A 20,500-nucleotide genomic window follows, 5' to 3' on the forward strand; every position below is an offset into this window, starting at 1 on the left:
TGGAAATAGAGTCATTTGTGCCTTTAAATCTAAATAGATTATAGAACCAATTCAAGAACCCTCCCCCCATCACTGCACCAAAATTCAGTAAATTCATCCTTAAAATTCTGTTCCACTGTCCCTGTGCCCCAGAAAGCTAGGCTGGGTGTGGTCTGAGGCCTGACAGGCCAAGGACAGCTGGCTCATCTGGGGTGCGCTATGCACTGGTGGGTCAGCAGCCCACAATGCTTCTGGGTTTATGGGTGTCAAGCCCATTCTGGAGTGGCATGCACTAAGTCAGGCTCCAGCCACTGTTGAATAAAAGTGATAATATCTGGCATCTTGTTCTGTTCCAGTTCTTAGAGGAAAGACTTTTAAATATTCTCTGTTCAGTGTGATGTTAGCTGTGGGTTTGTTATATGTAGCCTTTATTGTTTTAGTTATGTTTCTTCTATACCTAGTTTGTGGAGGGTTTTTATCATGGAGATGTTGAATTTCACCAAATGCCTTTTCAGCGCCTACTGAAATGACCCTGTGGTTTTTTGTTTTGTTCTGTTAATGTGATGAATCTTGTTTATTGATTTGCAAAATTGAAGCATCTTTGCATCCCTGGAATGAATCCCACTTGATATGGTGCATGATCTTTTTAATGTGTTGTTGAGTTTGGTTTGCTGGTATTTTGTTGTAAATTTTTTGAATTTATGTTGGTCTGGGATATTGGCCTGTAGTTTTCTTTTTTTGTGTCCTTGTATGCTTTTGGTATCAGGGTAATCCTGGCCTCGTAAAATGAGTTTGAAAGCATTCCCTCCTCTTCACATTTTTCTGAATAGTTTGAGTAGAATTAGGATTAATTCTTTAAATGTTTGCTATAATTCAGCAGTAAAGCTATCAGGCTCTGGGCTTGTCTTTAATGAGAGAGATTTATTATGGTTTTGATTTCATTACTCATTTTTGCTTTGTTTTCTGTTTCTTCATGGTTCAATCTTGTAGGTGGTGTACCTAACGAATGTATCCATTTCTTCGAGGTTTTTCAATTTGTTGGCATATAGTAGTTCATCATAGGCTCCATGCAAGCTTGCCCAACCCACAGGGAAGAGCTCCAAGGATAGCTTTGAATATGGCCCAAATTTGTAAACTTTTTTCAAAAAACACCGCATATTCTCACTCATAGGCGGGTGATGAAAAATGAGAACACATGGACACAGAGAGGGGAGTACTAAACACTGGGGTCTATTGGGGGGAAAAGGGGAGGGCCAGTGGGAGGGGGAGGTGGGGAGGAATAGCCTGGGGAGAAACGCCAAATGTGGGTGAAGGGGTGAAAGCAAACAGAACACACTGCCATGTGTGTGCCTATGCAACTGTATTGCATGCTCTGCACATGTACCCCAAAACCTAAAATGCAATAAATAAATAAATAATAAAAATTAAAAAATTGATGTGTAGAAAAAAAAAACATGAGGTTTTTTGTGATTTTTTTTTTTTTTTAGTTCATCACCTATCTTTAGTTTTAGTGTATTTTACAAATGGCCCAAGATAATTCTTCTTTTAAAGTGACCCAGGGAAGCCAAAAGATTGGACACCACTGCTTTAATGAATTTTTGTATTTTTGTGGCTTCAGTTGGTTGTGTCTCCTTTTTCATTTCTGATTTTATTGATTTAGGTTTTCTCTCCACCTCTCTTTTTCCTTAGTCTAGCTAAAGGTTTGTCCATTTGGTTTCTCTTTTCAAAAAAACCAACCTTATATTTCCTTAATCTGCATTTCTAGTCTCAATTTTATTTCCTTCTGTTCTGATATTGATTATTTCTTTCCTTCTACTAAATTAGGGGTTGATTTGTTCTTATTTTTGTAGTTCCTTGTGGTGCATTGTCAAATTGTTTATTTGAAGTCATTCTGCTTTTTTGGTGTAGGTGTTTTTTTCTATAAACTTCCCTCTTAGTGCTGCCTTTGCTGTATCCCGTAGAGTTGGTATGTTGTATTTCCATTTTCGTTTGTTTTAAGAAATTTTACTTTTTTCTTAATTTCTTCCTTCACTTACTAGTCATTCAAGAGTATTTTCTTTTCTTTTCTTTTCTTTTTTGAGACGGAGTCTCACTCTGTCGTCCAGGCTGGAGTGGAGTGCAGTGGCATGCTCTCTGCTCACGGCAACCCCGCCTCCCAGGTTCAAGTGATTCTTCTGTCTCAGTCACCCTAGTAGCTGGGATTGCAGTTCCGCCGCACTACGCCGGCTAATTTTTGTGTTTTTAGTAGATGCGGGGTTTCACCATGTTGGTTAGGCTGGTCTAGAACTCCTGACCTCGTGATCCGCCTGCCTCCGCCTCCCAAAGTTCTAGGATTACAGGCATGAGCCACCGATTACTGGCCGAGCATCTTTGTTTAAGTTCCATGTGTTTGTGTACTGTGTGAGTTTTCTAGATGTGGACACAGAGAGGCCCGGGCCTGAGGCGCGGCTGGCCAGAAGCCTCGTGTCCGCCCCTCTTCCTTCACAGCCTCCTCCTCCCAGGGAAGCTCCGCGCCTGTCCTCAAAGCAGAGAATGGTTTCCTAACAGACCCCCACAGCGCCCGATTGGGCCATACTGCCCCGAGCTGGAAGATGGGGGCTCGTGGGGTCGCCAGGCACCAAGGGCAGCACCAGCTCGGCTGGGCCTGGAGGGCGGCGGGCAGCTCGGCTATGAGGGAGGCCCCGGCCGGCGCTGTCCAACTCGGACAGCCTTCCTGGCCCACCCGGGAGCTGCGTTTCAAGGCTTCCCGGAGATGCCAGCCCGGATTCGGAGCGGAGGGTTTCTACGGCCGCGAACCCGTAGAGAAGCAGCTCCGGTTCCCTGAGCCCGGGGCCTCCGCTGGGCGGGAGCGCGCTCGGATCTCGCAGCCGCTACAGCCTCACAGGTTCCTCTTTGACTACAAGCGTCGGACATCTAGTGGCTGCACTATTTAAGCTGAGGTTTCTCTACCTGGGCTGCGGTTTATGGTTTCATCTTGGTGTACTGAGAGGCTTCTTTCTTCTTCTCTGGAGGAGTCAGTGGTTAGAGTTGAATTCCGTGGTTAGAGCCCAGCCGGTGGTTAGAAGATGACTCCGGTGTCCATCCCCAATCCGATCTGAGATCGCAGCCCTGTTCCCCGTCAGTCCAAGCTCCTCAGAAAGGTCTCGGTGGCTCCCTCCAGAGAAGGCTGGACCAAGTTGCCAAAGCGGCTGGGTCAAAAATGTTGCCTTGTCGTATGTTGCAGTGTCCATGATGAACCTGAACCTGGTGCCACCTGGTGTGGAGTTTGGAGGATAGCCAGGGTCCCACAGTGTGGAGAAGGGGGCACATGGTCAAACCAGACTGGGCAGAGCCCTGAGTATTTAGAAATATCGAGTTGGGATGGAAACCCTGAGCTGGGGGCTCTGGGTGCAAACTCCTTTCTGCATGACCTCCTGTCAAGTTAGGCTGCGGTTTCTCATCTGCAGGCACAGGTCACTGACTGCCCTTCAGCACCGCCCATCTGTCCATCTCTTCTCCTGACCCCAGTTCATTACAGGAGAGGGAACTGGGTGCCGGAGAGTGGGGAATCCAGGAGTCAGAGGGCTCACACCTGGGTAAAGGGTATTGAAAACAGGTTCCAGGGCTGACTGTTGATTCTACTACACCGGGTCTGTTTTTATTATGAAGTTTCCCTTCTTCTCCCTATATTCACAATGATAAAGTGCAACAGGTTTTAAGGTCCTTAAAACATATGCAACCCATTTCACTCAGTAACTATACTGACCCTTTAGAGTCCATGCTCTAGTCAAGAATTATACCTCTCTCTCCTACCCGCTACCAGTGCTGGGTCTGGTCTACCCCACCCACAATGTCACCTCTGCCCCACCCCAGAACCTTTCCCTATAATTTCCTCCTTTTTCTCTATGCTTTCCCATTATGTTTGCACTTGCTGTGAAATAAGGAATAAGTTGGTTGTGTCTTCCTGCCCTTAGGAGATTTCTCTCTCTGTGCTGAGAATCTCACTGGGCACCACCTCCTTCCTTGCCAGCGGATGTTCTGGGCTCAGTGAGCTCCAAAATACTGCATTGCTCTGCCAGAATGCATTTTTTTCCTGTTTCCAGACAGGCTGGAAACTTGCAGAACAGTTCAGGGTCCTCGAGGTACCTCCTGGGTGCAAAAGGAGTAACCTGCCCCTATCTGCTTGGTGACAGGCATCATTTGGTCGGGATTCTCTGCAAAGCAGAGGGAACCTCAGATCACAGGGGAGGAGCTGCATGAGAGCCCTGGGCCCTCCCTGGCCCAGAGACTCCTTCCCTGGGTCTGATTTATGGACACCTTCTCTTTACTAGAAGCAGCAAAAGGCACAAGACATTTTCCTTCTGCAGTTCTCTCAAGACACTCTTTCTTACCCCTCGGCTTCCCAGGGCTCAGAGATGACCTCCCTGGAATGTAGTCATCTGGGGAAAAGTCTCAGCCTCTGTCCTCCCAGGAAGCGATCTGTACCTACCACACAGAGGGTTGCAGACACTTTGGAGCCAGCTATGGATAAAAAATGTCTAATTTTACCCATAATCAGTATAAATTTTATTACCCTTCTCTGCAATTGATAGAAGTAAAGAAAGTGTCAGGAGAGACAGAATCTCAACCACCCTTATCTAATTTTCATTTATGCACCATTACTTCCAGGAATGGAAGAAGGAACTCTTTTCTTCCCCTAGTGCATGAAGTAGATGCACCGTGCAATTCCAGAGCAATGTGGTGAGCTGGAAGACAGAATTCAATTAACTTAACAAAATGAAAATCCTCAGAGTGTCTTCTCTGACTACAATAATATTACAGTATATATCAATACAAAGAAGATATTTTGAAATCCAAATTATGTGGAATGAAACAACGTGTTTTTATGTAAATTAAGGGCCAAAGACAAAATCACCAGGGAAGTAAGAAAATATTTTGAGTTGAATAATCACGAAACAAGATACCCAAATCTGTGAGATGCAGCTGAAGCAGTGCTCTGAGGGAAACATGAAGCTTAAGTGCTTAAATTAGAAAGAAGGAAAGACCTAAAATCAGTTCCACCCTGGAAACTAGAAAAAGAAGAGCAAAATAATGCAAAAGTAAGTGAAAGAAGAAAATCCTAAAGAGAAGAAGTCAAATAAATAAAGTAGACATCAGCAGAGAAAACAGAGGCAAATTTGATTCTTCGTTAAACTGACAAACCTCTAGTTAGACTGATGAAGAATAAAAGAGAGGACAAAAATTACCAGTATCTGGAATGTAAAAAGGATTATTACCAAAGATCCTACTTCCATTAAAAGAATAATAAAATAATATTTATGTATTTTTTGCCAACTTCTATGACATGGACAAATGTACTGGAAATTAAAATAACCAAATTGAGAAAAGAAAAGAAGCATTGAAAAAAGTTACAGGCTCTTTTTATTCAAGGCTAACAGTGCAAAGATCTTTAATGAAAAATCACCAAAACAATCTTAGGCTACAAGGATAATTGAAAGTCAAAACCAAAACCAAACGAATTTTAAAAAAAGAAAAAAAAAAACCAATAGCATACCCAAATAACATATATAAGCAATACACAAAGATAACATTTATATTTAAATTTTTTTCCAAGTACATTAGTATCAGAAACATAAATCTTAAAAATGTTTAAGGTCTCTGAAATATAAGACACTTGAAACCAAGACAGACTGTGGAAAGTGTGTTTAGAGGACCGACGTACATATATCCCCTGTTCATGGAGAGCAAGATTGCACATAGTTAAAATGTGATACTCTCCATTAATCCAGAGAGTCAAAAAAATACCAAACAAAATTCTAGGAGGCCTTTTGACAGAAATTAATGAACTGATGTAGTGTGTATATGAAAACACAAAAGATATAGAATAACTCATGCAATTTACTTAAACACGTTTTTTAAGATAAGGGTTTTTGCTATGTAGCCCCAGACTGGCCTCCAACTCTTCCCGCCTCAGCCTTTGTCTCAGCTGAGACTACCAGTGTTATAATATACTGTACAATTTATGAAATGTATGAAAAGATGAACAAACTTATAAGAATCATTTTCACTAAAAAAGCTGAGATAATTTATTATGTAATAAATGTTCTTGCCGGGCGCTGTGGCTCACGCCTATAATCCCAGCACTTTGGGAGGCCAAGGCGGGTGGATCACGAGGTCAAGAGATCGAGACCATCCTGGTCAACAAGGTGAAACCCCATCTCTACTAAAAATACAAAACTTAGCTGGGCATGGTGGTGCGTGCCTGTAGTCCCAGCTACTCGGAGGCTGAGGCAGGAGAATTGCTTGAACTCAGAAGGTGGAGGTTGCGGTGAGCCGAGATCGTGCCATTGCACTCCAGTCTGGGTAACAACAGTAAAACTCCGTCTCAAAAATAAAATAAAATAAATGTTATTGAACAATTACACCTATTAATTACTTAAAATTTTTCTGCTTCCCATCCCTGCCATCTTGGGCTTAGTGAATTTCCCAAGAGAGGAATGCTTCCACCAAATAAGAACCTCAGCTGGCCATTTTATATTTCTATAAACGTAGTGGGATGAAGCTTCTAATTTCTCCACATTCTTCCTAATATTTGCTATTTAAAAAAAGTTATTACCATAGCCATATCATTGTAGTTTACTTTGCATTTCTGAAATGGCTAACGTTGCTGATCATATTTTCCTATCTTTCTTGGCTGTTTATGTCTCTTCTTTGAGGAAATGTCTGTACAAGTCCTTTGCCCATTTTGTGATTGGATTATTTGCCTATTACTATTGAAATGTAAAGATTTCTTTATGTATCTGAATACTAGCCCCTGATGTGTAATTGGCAAATATCTTCCTCCATTTTATGAATTGTCTTCTCACTGTACTGATAATGTCTTATCAGCACACAAGTTTTTAATGTGCTGAAGTTCAATTTTTTTCTACTTGAATCTGTAATCAGACCCAGGGCATGATCAGAAAATCAAGAATAGGAGATGTACAGGAGCTGGACCACCGCCCTCTCAGGTGGCTGGAGGTCTCTCCTCAGCAGAGTCCTTTTCCTCTGACCTATGACTGCTGGGAATCAGATCCCATCTCTAGAATCATCAAGGTGATGCGTCCTTTATCTTCACAAGTGCTTTACATTACAGAAAGTTTAGCATACAGGGACCACGAGCATGAGTCTTTGTGCTGTGTGTGTGTGTGTGTGTGTGTGTGTGTGTGTGTGCTTGGTGCATGTGTGGCACACTTTTTATTAAGGAGGACCAAAGTAACAAGAAAATGCAGACCCCATCCCTTACATACCAGAGCTGTTTCTCCTCTACATCGCAAGGGTAGCCACCACAGCTCCAGTGCCCACAACTCCAAAGAGAACCAGGCCAGCAGTGGTGCCCACAATGGGGAGGGTGGGCTGGAAGACTGCTCTGGGAAAGGAAGAGAAGGTGAGGGGCTGTAATCTCAGGGCTTCAGCCATGGCCCTCCTGAAGGTCTCCAGAACTGCTCCTGTTTTTCCTGAGAAGAGACTCCACCCCTCATCACCTGCTTACCCCATCTCAGGGTGAGGGGCCCGGCAGCCCCTTGTGATGCACATGGCTTGTGAATCTCTACTCCTGTCTCTGTGGCTACTCTGACTGAGCAGTTGAATTTTAAATTTTCTTTAATTAATTTCAATAGCCACTTGTGACTAGTACCTATCATATCTAACAGTGCATACTAGAGTGTTCTTTTTAATCTCTCCAAAGATACACTTTGTGACATACAGATTGATATATATCAAAGTTACCTTCACAAGGGAGCCATGGATTTGTCTGTGGGTCTTAGATATAACATTAAAATACAGTATGCTCAAGAAAGTATAATGAATGTGTTTTGTTTTATTTTGTTTCTCAGACAAAATCTCACTCTGTTACCTAGGTTGGAGTGCAGTGGTGTGATTAGAGCTCACTGGGGCCCTGACTTCCTGGGTGCAGGTGATCCTCCCATCTCTGCCTCTTGAGTATCTGGGATTACAAGCATGAGCCACTGTGCCCAGCCTAATGTGTATTTTAACAACCATAGTGTACAGACATTAACCAGAACATGACATCACTTCAAAGTCTCAAGTTTTCATAAAGGCATATTCCTGTTGCCATCCCACATCTGCATTTCCTTGGAAACCTGGCATAATGTTATCTTTAACTTAGCGAACACTAAGGGGGCAAAAAGCCTTCACTTATTCCAAGAGAAAGTATTCATTGAATGCCACATATACCAAGTGATCTACAGACCCTGTGGACACATTTCCAGAATTATGAAACAAGGAATTTAAACCTTAGAATTCCATCACATTAGTATCCTTTACCTCCCTGCAACTGGAATAATTGTTTCCTTTCACCCTAAGATGACTCTTTTCTCATTGTCTCACCTAGAAAAATTCTAGGTGAAAATATGTGTGAGGTTTTTACAATTATGAAGGATTTTCTAAACATAACCAAAGTGCAGAAAGCCATAAAGAATGATGATGATTGATTTGACTAATTACAAGTTTAAAAATCTGTCATTCACAAGCACATAAATATACAAATCCATTCCCTTAACCAGCCTCAAAGACATATAAGAAGTAAATAGACAAAGTAGTAATAATGTGTGAATACCCTTCAGCCAAAGACCACCGGGAGCACACCTTAGATGATGAAGTTGAGTTGACTGCTCATTGTACTGAGGGAGAATTCACACCTTGGAGAACTCCCAGGTGTCTCAGTAAGAGCATGTTAGAATGAACCTATGATAAGATTTGGGCTTTGGTAGGTGTTTTGAATACCCAACAGATTTGGATGATTGAGGGATGACACAGAGAGGCCAATGCCACTAAAGGAAGAACTAATTACACACAAATGCAGGAGCACAGAGCAAAAGGCAGGGCCACACGGGGCAGCACCAGGGCCGATCAGGTGGAGCAGGAGGGGAAGGTATGGGTGGAATCCTCTGTTGTGGTTTTGAAAGGAAGAAATGAGTAAGGTGGGGTAAGCAGTGTAGATGTTTTATTTGGTCCTAAAAAGGAATGAATCCTGATACATGTAACTACATGGATGAATCTTGAAAACATTCTGCTATGTGAAAGAAGTCCATTACAAAACACCATCCATTATATTATCCTATTTATATGAAATGTCCATAAAAACTAAATCTCTAGAGACAGAAAGTAGATTTCTTGTTGCCTAGGACTGAGGCAGTGTTAGAGGAAAGTGGAGACGACTGCTTGGGAATAAATGGGTATGGGTTTATGAAAATGTTCTAAAATTGATTGTGATGATGATACTAAAATCCACTGAGTTCAAATGGTTGAATAATGTATGTGAATTTTATCTCAAGAAAACCATTCTAATAAAAAGTAATGGCTCACATGAAATGAAGGAGAGATGCCAGACTGTCAAGGTAGATTGTGGAGACAGAGATTGAAAAGCTCAGATCACTGAGCAGTGAGCTTGCTGGCATAGACAGATGTGCTTTGTAGAAGTGGACAGCCCACCAGGTGACTATTTCTGTGGAAGAGCCAAAGGGCTGTCTACTAAACAATAAGGAACGAGCAGGTGAACAGGGTATTAACCTCATTTTGTCTGTCGTTTGCAGGCTGGAACTGCCTCTAGGAGATGATATTGTAGAACCTGTCTCCCTAGCAGCAGAGGGAACAGTAGAATCCCAGGAAGCCAGAGGCCAGGCAGCAGCAAGGCAGAAGCAAAGTGAGCCAAACTTCCAAGACTTAGAAGGTGCAAGAATTTGGTTCCATCATATAACAGTTTAATGCAGTGATTTAGTTCTTGCAGTAATTGGACTGATAATTGCAGATGAAAACAGACTAATGCAGACTCACCCAATAAATAGTTGCAACTTCGGGCCAGGCATGGTGACTCATGTCTATAATCCCAGCACTTTGGAAGGCCAAGGCAGGCAGATCACCTGAGGTCAGGAGTTCGAGACAAGCCTGACCAACATGGAGAAACCCTGTCTCTACTAAAACTACAAAATTAGCCAGGCATGGTGGTGCACGCCTGTAATTCTAGCTACTTGGGAGCCTGAAGCAGGAGAATCGCTAGTACTCAGGGGACTGAGGTTGCAGTGAGCCGAGATCATTCCATTAAACTTCAGTCTGGGCAACAAGAGTGAAACTCGATCTCAAAAAAATAAATAGTCGCAACTTTATTAACTGGTCTCAATATAATTTTTTTTTTGAGACAGGGTCCCATTCATCACCCAGTGGTAAGATCTCGGCTCACTGCAAACTCTGCCTCCAGGGGTCAAGTGATTCTCATGCCTCAGCCCCCTAAGTAGCTGGGACTACAGGTGCAAGTAACCACACTCAGTTAATTTTTGTATTTTTTGTAGAGAGAGTGTTTCACATATTGCCTAGGCTGGTTTCAAACTCCTGAGGTCAAGCGATCCGCCTGACATGACCTCTCAAAGTGCTGGGATTAGAGGCATGAGCCACCTTGCCCAACCAGAATGTTATATTTTTAGTAGATCAGATTTATAGAGAGCCTTATTCATTGTATAAGACTATTGATCTGTCTAAATGCATTATTTTCAATACATATGAAAAAGAAGGCCAGAGGCTATTTATAGCCACCAAAACCAAATAACTCTACATTTTACATTTTATCCCCAGGATACATTACATATCCTGCTCGCTACCGTCATATAAAGGAACTGGCCCATCTGAATAGTTCTCAGAACATCAGATTTGTTCACTGTGTTAACGATATATTAAAATTTGATGAGCAAGAACTGAAATATACTCTGCAAGTTTTCATAGTGCAAATGCATTCCAAAGTGTGGTGAACTATACAAAGATTCAAGTGTCTGCTATGTTGGTGAGGTTTTGAGGAATCCAGTGATCTGTGGCATCTCCTCAAAGGTATAAGAGGAAGGTCCTGTATGGTGGCTCAATCCTGTGATCCCAGCACTTTGGAAGGCCAAGCAGTCAGATCACTTGAGGTCAGGAGTTCGAGATGAGCCTGGCCAACATCGTGAAACCCTGTATCCACTAAAAATTCAAAAATTAGCTGGGGGTGGTGGCACCTACCTTTAATTCCAGCTACTCAGGAGGCTGCCATGAAAGAATTGCTTCAACACAAGAGGTGAAGGTTGCAGTGAGCAGAGATCATGTCATTGCACTCCCATGGCAAAAGAGTGAGACCAAGTCTCAAAAATAAATAAATAAGACAAATTACCGGGTTGCCGGCAAGATAGCCAGATAGGGACAGCTTCAGTGTGCAACTCCCAAAGAGATAGATGCAGAAGGCAGTTGATCTCTGCAACTCAACTGAGGTACCTGGTTCATATCACTGGGATTGGTTGGACAGTGGATGCAGCCCAAGGAGCACGAGCCAAAGCAGGGTGGGGCATCGCCTCACCCGGGAAGTGTAAGGGGTCAGGGAACTCCCTCTCCAGCCAAGGGCAGCCATTAGGGACTGTCCCCTGCACTCCAGCCCAGATACTGTGCTTTTCCCATGGTCTTCACAATCTGTGGACCAGGAGATTCCCTCCGGTGCCTACAACACCAGGGCCCTGGGCTTCCGGCACAAAACTGGGTGGCTGTTTTGGAAGACACTGAGCTTACCACAGCAGATTTTTTTCTCATACCCCAGTGGTGCCTGGAACATCAGTGAGAAAGAACCATTCACTATTCTGGAAAGGGGGCTGAAGCCAAGGAGCCAAGTGATATGGCTCAGTGACTCCTGCCCCCACAAAGACCAGCAAGCTAAGATCCACTAGCTTAAATTCCTATAGCCAACATAGCAGTCTGAACTCCACCTGAGACATTCAAGCTTGGTGGGGGAGGGAGGAGGGCATCTGCCATGGCTGAGACTCCATTAGGTGGTTTTAACATCAGTGTAAACAAAGTCTCTGGGAAGTTCAAACTGGGTGGAGCCCAGAGTAGCTTAGGAAGGCCTCTGCAGGCAGACTATGTCACTAGACTCCCACCTCATGGGGCAGGGCATCTCTAAAAAAAGGCAGCAGCCCATCAGGGATTTATAAATAAAGCCTCCACTTTCCTGGGACAGAGCACTTGGGTACAGAAGGCTGTTGTGGGTACAGCTTCAGCAGACTTAAATGTCCCTACTTGACAGCTCTGAAAAGTACAGCAAATCCCTCAGCACAGTGTTCCAGCTTAAATAAGGGACAGACTGCCTCCTCAAGTGGCAGTACTGATCCCCGTGAATCCTGACTGTGAGACACCTCCCAGTAGGGGCCAACAGACAACTCACACGAGAGAGCTCTGGCTACCATCTAGTGGGTGACCCTCTGGGACAAAGCTATCAGAGGTAGAAACAGGCAGCAATCTATGCTGTTCTGCAGCTCCCACTGTGATTTCCTGGCAAGCAGTGTCTGGAGTGGACCTCCAGCAAACTCCAGCAGACCTGCAGCAAAGGGGCCTGACTGTTAGCAGGCAAACCAACGAACAGAAAGAAATAGTCTCAACATCACCAGAAAGGACATCCACTCAGAGACCTGTTCCAAAGGTCACTGACTCAACGACCAAAGGTAGATAAATCCACAAAGATGGGAAGAAACCAGTGCAAAAAGACTGAAAATTCCAAACACCAGAACACCTCTTCTCCTCAAGGGATCACGACTCCTCATCAGCAAAAGAATGAAACTAGACAGAGAATGAGTTTGACAAATTGACAGAAGTAGGCTTCAGAAGGTGAGTAATAACTAACTTCTCTGAGATAAAGGAGCATGTTTTAACCCAATGCAAGGAAACTAAGAACCTTGAAAAAAAAGGTTAGATGAAATGCTAAATAGAATAACAAGTTTAGAGAAGAACATAAACGACCTGATGGAGCTGAGAAAGATAGCAAGAGAACTTCGTGAAGCATCCACAAGTTTCAATAGCCAAATCAATCAAGCAAAAGAAAGGATATCAGAGATTGAAGATCAACTCAGTGAAATAAAGCAAGAGACAAGATTAAAAAAAGAACAAAAAGAAATGAACAAAGCCTCCAAGAAATATGGGATTACATGAAAAGACCAAATCTATGTTTGATCGGTGTACCTGAGAATGATGAAGAGAATGAAACCAAGTTGGAAAACTCGCTTTAGGATATTATCCAGGAGAACTTCAACCTAGCAGGGAAAGCCAAGATTCAAATTCAGGAAACACAGAGAACACCACAAAGATACTCATTGAGAAGAGCAACCCCAAGACACATAATCATCAGATTCACCAGTGTTGAAATGAAGGAAAAAATGCTAAGTGCAGCCAGAGAGAAAGGTCGGGTTACACACAAAGGGAAGCCCAGTAGACTCACAGCAGATCTCTTGGGAGAAACCCTATAAGCCAAAAGCAAATGGGGGGCAATATTCAACATTCTTGGAGAAAGGAATTTTCAAGCCAGAATTTCATATCCAGCCAAACTAAGCTTCATAAGTGAAGGAGAAATAAAATCCTTTATGGACAAGCAAATGTTGAGAGATTTTGTCACCACTAGGCCTGCCTTACAAGAGCTCCTGAAGGAAGCAATAAACATGGAAAGAAACAACCAGTACCAGCCACTGCAAAAACATACCAAATTGGAAAGACCTTAGACACAATGAATAAATTGTATCAACTAACGGGAAAAATAACCAGCTAGCATCATAATGGTATGATCAAACTCACACATAACAATATTAACCTTAAATGGAAATGGACTAAATGTCCCAGTTAAAAGACACAGACTGGCAAATTGGATAGAGTCAACACCCATCAGTGTGCTGTATTCAGGAGACAATCTCAAGTGCAAACACACACATAGGCTCAAAATAAAGGGATGTAGCAATATTTACCAAGCAAATGGAAAGCAAAGAAAAAAAGCAGGGTTTGCAATCCTAGTCTCTGATAAAACAGACTTTAAACAAACAAAGATCGAAAGTGATGAAGAAAGGCATTACATAATGGTAAAGGGATCAATGCAACAAGAAGACCTAACTATCCTGAATATATATGCACCCAATACAGGAGTACCCAGATTCATAAAGCAACTTCTTAGAGACCTACAAAGAGACTTAGACTCCCATACATTAATAGTGGGATAGTTTAACACCACATTGTCAATATTAGACAGATCAACAAGACAGAAAATTAATAAGGATATCCAGGGCTTGAACTCAGATCTGGACCAAGCAGACCTCATAGACATCTACAGAACTCTCCACCCCAAATCCACAGAATATACATTCATCTCAGAACCACATCACACTTGTTCTAAAATAGACCACATAATTGGAAAAAACACTCCTCAGCAAATGCAAAATAACAGAAATCATAACAGTCTCTCAGACCACAGCGCAATCAAATTAGAACTCAGGATTAAGAAACCCACTCAAAACCACACAACTACATGGAAACTGAACAACCTGCTCCTGAATGACTACTGGACAAATAATGAAATGAAGGCAGAAATAAAGATGTTCCTGAAACCAATGGGAACAAAGACACAATGTACCAAAACCTCAGGACACATTTAAAGCAGTGTTTAGAGGGAAATTCATAGCACTAAATGCCCACAAGAGAAAGGAGGAAATATCTAAAATTGACACCCTAATGTCACAATTAAAAGAACTAGAGGAGCAAGAACAAACAAATTCAAAAGCTAGCAGAAGACAAGAAATAACTAAGATCAGAGCAGAAGTGAAGGAAGTAGAGACAGGAAAAACTCTTCAAACAAGCAATGAATCCAGGAACTGGTTTTTTGAAAAAAATCAACAAAATAGATAGACCACTAGCCAGACTAATAAAGAAGAAGAGAGATAAGAATCAAATAGATGCAATAAAAATGATAAAGGGGATATTACCACTGATCCCACAGAAATACAAATTACGATCAGAGAATAGTATAAACACCTCTATGTAAATAAGCCAGAAAATTTAGAAGAAATAGATTAATTCCTGGTCACTTACACACTCCCAAGACTAAACCAGGAAGAAGTCGACCTGAATAGACCAATAAGAAGGTCTGAAATCGGCCGGGCGTGGTGGCTCACACCTATAATCCCAGCACTTTGAGAGGCCGAGGCAGGTGGATCACGAGGTCAAGAGATCGAGACCATCCTGGTCAACAAGGTAAAACCCCGTCTCTACAAAAAATACAAAAATTAGCTGGGCATGGTGGTGCATGCCTGTAGTCCCAGCTACTTGGGAGGCTGAGGGTGGAGAATTGCTTGAACCCAGAAGGCGGAGGTTGTGGTGAGCTGAGATTGTGCCATTGCACTCCAGTCTGGGTAACAACAGCGAAACTCCGTCTCAAAAAAAAGGTCTGAAATCAAGACAGCGATTCATAGCTTACCAACCAAAAAAGTCCAGGACCAGATGAGTTCGAAGCTAAATTCAACCAGGAGTAAAAAGGGAGCTAGTACCATTCCTTCTGCAACTATGCCAAACAATAGAAAAAGAGAATACTCCCTAACTCATTTTGAGGCCAACATCATCTTGATACCAAAAACTGACAGAGACACAAGTAAAAAAAGACATTTCAGGCCAATATCCCTGATGAATATCGATGGGAAAATCCTCCATAAAATACTGGCAAACCGAATCCAACAGCACATCCAAAAGCTTATCCATCAAGATCGTCAGCTTCATACACAGGCTGCAAGGCTGGTTCAACACACGCAAATCAATAAAAGTAATCCATCACATAACCAGAAGCAAAGAGAAAAACCACATGATTGATGCAGAGAAGGCCTTCGACAAAATTCAACAGCCCTTTATGCTAAAAACTGTCAATAAACTGTGTATTGATGGAACGTATCTCAAAATAATTAGAGGTATTTCTGACAAACCCACAGTCAATATCATACTGAATGGGGAAAAACTGGAAGCATTCCCTTTGAAAACTGACACAAGACAAGGATGACCTCTCTCACCACTTCTATTCAACATGGTATTGGAAGTTCTGGCCAGGGCAATTAGGCAAGAAAAAGAAATAAAGGGTATTCAATTAGGAAAAGAGGAAGTCAAATTGTCTCTATTTGCAGATGACATGATTGTATATTTAGAAGACCCCATCATCGGGATTCCTTCTCTGGGTACCCTCCCATGACAGTGTGGGAGCTGTCTTTCTTTTTCTCTTTCTCTCTGTCTAATAAATTGCTTTTCTGCAACAACAACAAAAAAAAAAAAAAAAAAAGAAGAAGAAAAAGAAAACCCCATCGTCTCAGCCCAAAATCTTCTTAAGATGATAAGCAACTTCAGTAAAGTCTCAGGATACAAAATCTATGTGCAAAAATCACAAGCACTGCTATACACCAAAAACAGACAAACAGCCAAATCATGAGTGAACTTCAAGGAGAACTACAAACCACTGCCAAGGAAATAAGAGAGGACACAAACAGAGGGAAAAACACTCCATGCTCATGGTTAGGGGAAGAATCAATATCATGAAAATGGCCATACTGCCCAAAGTAATTTATACATTCAATGCTATCCCTATCAAGCTACCATTGACTTTTTTCCACAGAATTGGGGGAGAGGGCCTTATATACTATATGGAACCAAAAAAGGGCATGCATAGCCAAGACAATCCTAAGAAAAACAAAAAGCTGAAGGCATCACACTGACTTCAAACTATGCTACAAAGCTACAGTAATCAAAACAGCATGGTACTGGTACCAAAACAGAGATATAGACTTGTGGAACAGAATGGAGGCCTCAGAAGTAACACCACACATCTACAACCAACTGATCTTTGACAAACCTGACAAAAACAAGCAATGGGGAAAGGATTCCCTATTTAATAAATTGTGTTAGGAAAACTGGCTAGCCATTTGCAGAAAGATGAAACTGAATTCCTTCCTTACACTTTATACAAAAATTAACTCCACATGGGTTAAAGGTTTAAACATAAGACCTACTACCATAAAAACACTAGAAGAAAACCTAGTGTCCCTGTCCACACTTGCTTCCTCACAGCCTTCTCCATCCCCACCAGCAACAAACTCAGCACAGCAAACACGTGGATTCTGGAAGGTTCTCAGGTCTTTATTTTCTCTCTCGAATTTTAGGAATTGACTTATTTAATTAACTCATCAACCTCTCGTGGCAAATATTTGAGGAAACACATTTATATTCAGATTCTGTTTTCAGTAGGGAAGTAAGAGGTTGCAGCTCAGTGCACCATGAAGCTGAGACACAGATGGAGATGCTCAGCCCCACCTCTCTGGAACAGGAAAGATGACTGGGGAGGGAACACAGGTCAGTGTGGGGACAGGGGTCACGGTGGACATGGGGTGGGCTGTCTCTCCACCTCCTCACATTATGCTAACAGGGACACAGACACATTCAGATGCCTTAGCAGAAAGAGACGCCAGAGGCTCTTGAAGTCACAAAGGGGAGGCGTGAAGAAATCCCGCATCTCAGTCCCACACAAGGCAGCCGTCTCAGGCTATGAAAACAATAGGTGTGGTCAAATTCAGGTCAGTCATGGTAAGTGATGACACTCTGAACTGCCCACCACACACTAGAAATGTCCCAATAAAAGAATCCTCACTACACAGTCCTTTCCCTGCTGCCCCACCCCGTACCCACTTCAGACCCTCAAAATCTCACCTTTACAAGCCGTGAGAGACACATCAGAGTCCTGGGCACTGTCGCTGCCTAGGACCTGTCAGAGCCCGCAGGAGATGTGGGACAGGAGGAATTTTGGGGTGGGTGAGCTCCTCCACACCCCCACCCCCATCACGTACATGCAGCCTGAGAGTAGCTCCCTCTTTTTCCAGCTGTGGGAAGAAAATGTCCTGTGAGGGGACAGGGAGGAGGCAGGGCCGTGAGATCTTAGAGGAGCTTCCTAGACTTGGAGGCTCCAAGAAACTTCCCTCCAAAAAAAGTTTCTAGCCATAGTGACTACAGACCCAGGGCAGAATCAGGAAACTCGAGGAAAGCAGATGTGGGTTCTGGAGCAACCGCCCTCCTAAGGTCTGTCCTTAGCAAGGAACTTCCCCTGACTCATGAATGCTGAAATCAGGACCCCAACACCACAGTCATCAAGGGGTGATACATCTGTCCTTCATTGTCACATGTGCTTCACAAAACAGTAAGTACTGGCAAACAGGGCCCCAGGCTGGGTTGGCCCATGTGTGGATGGTGCTTTCCACTAATGAGGCAGGGAACACTTCTACCTGCGGCTTGAAACCCTGAGTGGGACAAGAAAACCCAGACCTCACCCCTCACCGTTTCCCTACCTGAGCTCTTCCTCCTCCACATCATAGCAGTCACCACAGCTCCGATGACCACAGCTCCAAAGAAAACCAAGTCAGCAACGATGCCCACGATGGGGATGGCGAGCTGGGAAGACGGCTCTGGGAAAGGAGGGGAATGTGAAGGGCCCTGACCCCCAGGTCTCAGCCCTGACCCTGCTGAAAGGCTCCAGATGGGCTCCTGCTTTCCCTGAGAAGAGATGTGACACCTCATCCCCCTCTTACCCCATCCCCCTCCTTACCCCATCTCAGGGTGAGGGGTTTGGGCAGCCCCTTGTGCTTCACATGGCACATGTATCTCTGCTCTTCTCCAGAAGGCACCACCACAGCTGTCCACTTCTGGAAGGTTCCATCCCCTGCTGGCCTGGTCTCCACAAGCTCAGCGTCCTGAGTTTGGTCCTCCCCATCCTTCTGCCAGGTCAGTGTGATCTCTGCAGGGTAGAAGCCTAGGGCCCAGCACCTCAGGGTGGCCTCATGGTCAGAGACAAGGTGGTGGGTCACATGCGTCTTTGGGGGGTCTGACAGGAAGGGTCAGAACATTCAGGCACTTGGCATCTCTCATGGAATACCCATGAGACCACAGCAGCACCCATGTGACCATCTGAGAATGGACAGGACACCTGGGGTGGGGAAGGGACCACAGAACCCAGACACTGGCCTGGACACAGGCACCTGGGATAATCTCCTATTCCTTGGAAAGTTATAGTCTCTGAGAATGAAACAGCAACTTCTGGTCCTGACCTGAGTGGAGGCCGAGGGACTCAGAAAAGCTAGAATCAGACCTTAAAACGCATTGAGTGTGAGGCAGAGAACAAGGCCTGAGTGAAGAAATCACAGTGCCCCAAGGGTGCTGCAGGGGTCAAAGTGGACCCCTGATCAGTATTCCAGGGACTGTCTTCCCCTTCATTTCCTCAGAGACGTCATCCCTTAATTATCCTAGAGAGCGGAGGGGACCTCAGAGGAAACTCAGGAAAACTCATGCCATTCTCCATTCAAGGGAGGGCGATATTCTAGCACTGATCCCATTTTCCGCCCCTCCCCATGGGAGGCTATCCTGGGAGATCTACGGGAGATGGGGACGGCTCCCCACTGTCCCTAGTACCCGTATGCTGCAGTCTCCTTCCCCTTGGCCAGGTATCTGCGGAGCCACTTCAGGCATGTGCCCTCCAGGTAGGCCCTGAGCCCCTTTGCCTCATGGACGGCCTACAACTTGCGCTGGGTAATCTGAGCAGCCGTGTCAGCCGCTGTCCAAGAGCGCAGGTCCTCGTTCAGGGCGATGTAATCCTTGTAGTCATAGGCATGTTGGTAATACCCGCGGAAGAGACGCCCATCAGGCCCCAGGTCGCAGCCATAGGTCGTCTGGAGGGTGTGAGACCCTGGCCCCAACCCCGCAGTCAGACCCATCCACCGAGCCCCACCCCCGCCCAGACCAAGCTGCAGGGATTTGGGCCTAAACTGAAAAGGAAACTGGGTAAAGGCGTCTGGGGCTCTCTAGGGTCAAGGGTCTGGGCGGGTCCTGTAGCCTCAGTGTGGATCTTGACCCGGAGACCCGGGCGACGCGGACCGTCCGTCGGGGATGAGGAGGGCCGTGATCTGCGCCCGGGGCCGGGGTCACTCACCGGCCTCGCTCTGGTTGTAGTAGCCACGCAGGGTCCGCAGGTTCCCCCGGTGAGTCTGCGCGCTGGCCCTGAGGGTCAGTGTCTCCCGGTCCCAATACTCCGGCCCTTCCTGCTCTATCCACGGCGCCCGCGGCTCCCCTCTCCCACTCGCAGCGTCGCTGTCGAACCGCACGAACTGCGTGTCGTCCACGTAGCCCGCAGAGATGAAGCGGGGCTCCCCGCGGCCGGGCCGGGACACGGCAGTGCAGAAATACCTCATGGAGTGGGAGCCTGGGGTAAGGAGGGGCTGAGACCTGCCCGACCTTCCTCCCATTGGATCCCGGGGTCCTGCGCCCCAGCCGGGCGGTCCCCTCTCTCCTCCCCGCAGAGGCCGTTTTCCTCCCGACCCCGCACTCACCCGCCCAGGTCTTAATCAGGACAAGGGCCCCCGAGAGCAGCAGAAGGAGGATTCGGGGCGCCATGACCCAATCCTCGGCGTCTGGGGAGAATCTTGAGTCCAGGTAGGCGTCTGGGAGCTTCAGAACCGGGACCTCGGCGACGCTGATTGGCTTAGCTAGAAACCCGTCTCCCAATGGGAGTGAGAACTGGGGAGGCGTCATGAGTATCCAGGAAGAAAGACCTGACAGGTTGGGAGAAGTGAAATTCAGGGGAGTGGGGAATCCCCAACACTGCACTTTCCCCAATACCGACAGGGCCCTAGGCGCCTGAGACCCCGAGAGTCAC

General features: G+C 44.9%; 1 pseudogene across 1 annotated transcript in view; it reads right to left on the bottom strand.

Annotated features, from left to right (window-relative positions):
- Window positions 1-5,361: 5,361 nt before the first annotated feature.
- Window positions 5,362-20,500, bottom strand: part of LOC100397968 (class I histocompatibility antigen, Gogo-B*0101 alpha chain-like) — a 34,137-nt pseudogene continuing 18,998 nt past the window's right edge. The window contains exons 4-12 of the transcript XR_013533993.1: window positions 20,175-20,396; window positions 19,778-20,047; window positions 19,261-19,534; window positions 18,401-18,676; window positions 18,144-18,260; window positions 17,649-17,699; window positions 17,512-17,566; window positions 7,248-7,366; window positions 5,362-6,342 (exon numbers count right to left, since the gene is read on the bottom strand). The product of XR_013533993.1 is annotated as a class I histocompatibility antigen, Gogo-B*0101 alpha chain-like (transcript). The remainder of the gene's footprint in view (window positions 6,343-7,247; window positions 7,367-17,511; window positions 17,567-17,648; window positions 17,700-18,143; window positions 18,261-18,400; window positions 18,677-19,260; window positions 19,535-19,777; window positions 20,048-20,174; window positions 20,397-20,500) is intronic.

This window comes from Callithrix jacchus, chromosome 4, assembly GCF_049354715.1.
Source record: "Callithrix jacchus isolate 240 chromosome 4, calJac240_pri, whole genome shotgun sequence".
NCBI classification, from domain to species: domain Eukaryota; kingdom Metazoa; phylum Chordata; class Mammalia; order Primates; family Cebidae; genus Callithrix; species Callithrix jacchus.